Consider the following 3,173-nt stretch of genomic DNA (forward strand, 5'->3'; position numbering starts at 1 on the left):
GCCGCTTCGCTGAACGTCACCCGGCCGGCGACCGGGGCCGTCCCGGGGCCGTCCCGGGATGCCGGCTTCCGGCACGGGGTCCCGGCCGCGGCCGGACCGGCTCGAATCCCCGCGGTCCCGGCAGCAGCCGGAGCCGCTCGCCGTTCGGGCTCCCGGCACCCTACGGATCCGGCGACTCGTTCGCCGGCGGCGGGGGGAGGCAGTGGAGGCGGTGCGGGGAGAAGCGGCAGCGGAGGCGGAGGGGGGGGCGGGGGGGACGATAGTGGCGGGGGGCGGGGGGTGCTCGAAGGCAGCCGGCAGCCGGTTCGGTGAACATTCGCCGGGGCGGGGGGGGCGACCTGTCCGTGCCCGGGGCAGCCCCGGGAAGCCGGCAGCCAGCACGGGGTCCCGGCAGCACCTGTTCCCTGCCCTGGGACTTGCCGTGCCCGGCGGCCGGTTGCCGGGTGGGGGGAGCGATGAGAGGCGGGGCGCAGCGGCCGGGGCAGCGCCGGGCCGCAGCGGGGGGCTGGGCGGGTGGGGTAGGCGTCGAGCGGCAAGCCCTCGGCTGCAGCGAATGTTCGGCGGTGCGGGGCGGGGGGGGACGGGACGACACGTTGGGGGCGCCGAGTCCGAGCCACCCCCGGCCCCAGGGGCGGCCGGAGGGGGAGGCCGGTGCCTGGCCCTGGGAGCTGCTGGGCGCCGGATGGCCGAGGGTGCGTCAGAAGCCGCCCGAGCGGTCGAGCAGGTCCTCCAGAAAGGCCTAGGGTGGCTTCGAGGGCCCCGGGAGCAGTCGAGGGAGGCCTCCAGGCAGGTCTGGAGTGGATGGGAGGCCTTCCAAAGCAGACAAGGGAGGCTGCCAGCGGGGCCTAGGCTGGCACTGCAGCCTGTAAATGGTTGGGGGGGGGGCCTCTGGTGCGGCCTGGAGTCTCTGGGTGGCGTCCAGAGAGGTGCAAAAGATCCTCTGGTGCGGCCTGTGGTGGCGGAGAAGCCTGCAGAGCGTGCGGGGGAGGCTTCTGGTGCGGCCTGGGGTGGGTCGGAAGCCTGCAGAGCGTGCGGGGGAGGCTTCTGTTGGGGCCTGGGGTGGGTCAGAAGCCTACAGAGCGTGCGGGGGAGGCTTCTGGTGCGGCCTGGGGTGGGTCGGAAGCCTGCAGAGCGTGCGGGAGAGGCTTCTGTTGGGGCCTGGGGTGGCTGAGAAGCCTGCAGAGCGTGCGGGAGAGGCTTCTGCTGCGGCCTGGGGTGGCTGAGAAGCCTGCAGAGCGTGCGGGAGAGGCTTCTGCTGCGGCCTGGGGTGGCTGAGAAGCCTGCAGAGCGTGCGGGAGAGGCTTCTGGTGCGGCCTGGGGTGGCTGAGAAGCCTGCAGAGCGTGCGGGAGAGGCTTCTGCTGCGGCCTGGGGTGGCTGAGAAGCCTGCAGAGCGTGCGGGAGAGGCTTCTGCTGCGGCCTGGGGTGGCTGAGAAGCCTGCAGAGCGTGCGGGAGAGGCTTCTGCTGCGGCCTGGGGTGGCTGAGAAGCCTGCAGGGCGTGCGGGAGAGGCTTCTGCTGCGGCCTGGGGTGGGTGGGAAGCCTGCAGAGCGTGCGGGGGAGGCTTCTGGTGCGGCCTGGGGTGGCTGAGAAGCCTGCAGAGCGTGCGGGGGAGGCTTCTGGTGCGGCCTGGGGTGGCTGAGAAGCCTGCAGAGCGTGCGGGAGAGGCTTCTGGTGCGGCCTGGGGTGGCTGAGAAGCCTGCAGAGCGTGCGGGGGAGGCTTCTGGTGCGGCCTGGGGTGGCTGAGAAGCCTGCAGAGCGTGCGGGAGAGGCTTCTGCTGCGGCCTGGGGTGGCTGAGAAGCCTGCAGAGCGTGCGGGGGAGGCTTCTGGTGCGGCCTGGGGTGGCTGAGAAGCCTGCAGAGCGTGCGGGAGAGGCTTCTGGTGCGGCCTGGGGTGGCTGAGAAGCCTGCAGAGCGTGCGGGAGAGGCTTCTGCTGCGGCCTGGGGTGGCTGAGAAGCCTGCAGAGCGTGCGGGGGAGGCTTCTGGTGCGGCCTGGGGTGGGTCGGAAGCCTGCAGAGCATGCGGGGGAGGCTTCTGCTGCGGCCTGGGGTGGCTGAGAAGCCTGCAGAGCGTGCGGGGGAGGCTTCTGGTGCGGCCTGGGGTGGCTGAGAAGCCTGCAGAGCGTGCGGGAGAGGCTTCTGGTGCGGCCTGGGGTGGCTGAGAAGCCTGCAGTGCGTGCGGGGGAGGCTTCTGCTGCGGCCTGGGGTGGCTGAGAAGCCTGCAGAGCGTGCGGGAGAGGCTTCTGCTGCGGCCTGGGGTGGGTCGGAAGCCTGCAGAGCGTGCGGGAGAGGCTTCTGCTGCGGCCAGGGGTGGGTCGGAAGCCTGCAGAGCTTGCGGGGGAGGCTTCTGGTGCGGCCTGGGGTGGGTCGGAAGCCTGCAGAGCATGCGGGGGAGGCTTCTGCTGCGGCCTGGGGTCTCTGGGTGGCCTCTAGAGAGGTGCAAAAGACCCTCTGGGTTGGGCTGGGGTGGCTCTTGGACCCCTGCCACACAGTGGAGAGAGGCCTCCGGCCCGCCACCTGTGTCCCTGTGTGCCTGAGTGCCTGTGTCCCTGTGTCCCTGTGTCCCTGTGTCCCTGAGTGCCTGAGTGCCTGTGTCCCTGTGTCCCTGTGTCCCTGTGTCCCTGAGTGCCTGAGTGCCTGTGTCCCTGTGTCCCTGTGTCCCTGAGTGCCTGAGTGCCTGAGTGCCTGTGTCCCTGTGTCCTTGTGTCCCTGTGTCCCTGTGTGCCTGAGTGCCTGTGTCCCTGTGTCCCTGTCTGTGTACCTGTGTGCGAGTGTCCGGCACGCCACCCAGCGGCGGCGGGCAAGCAGGTAGGCGGGTGGGCGGGCCGGCGAGGGCCAGTGTGAGTTTGGGGGGTGGGAGGGGAGGCGGCAGCTGGAAGCGTCAGAGGAGGGGGCGTGGCTCCGGCTGGCCCCGGGAGCAGGTTCCCGGGACCGGGACCGGCTGGACCCGGCGGGTGGTTGATCCCGGGGCGGGGGGCAGAGGCGGCGGGAAGCGGCAGCTGCGTGTGCGGCGGGGGGGTGGAGGGCGAACCGCGGCGGGAAGCGGATGCTTCAGAGCAGGTTACGGGGGCGGGGACGGACGACACCACCTGTCCCCGCCCCGGGACGGGCTGGACCCGGCGCCCTGGACCCGGCGCCGTGTACCCGCCGCCGCCCCCGCCGCCGCCCCCCTCCGC

This window comes from Melanerpes formicivorus, unplaced genomic scaffold (genome assembly GCF_026170545.1).
Source record: "Melanerpes formicivorus ecotype bairdi unplaced genomic scaffold, bMelFor1.0.p_v2 SCAF_334, whole genome shotgun sequence".
NCBI lineage: Eukaryota > Metazoa > Chordata > Aves > Piciformes > Picidae > Melanerpes > Melanerpes formicivorus.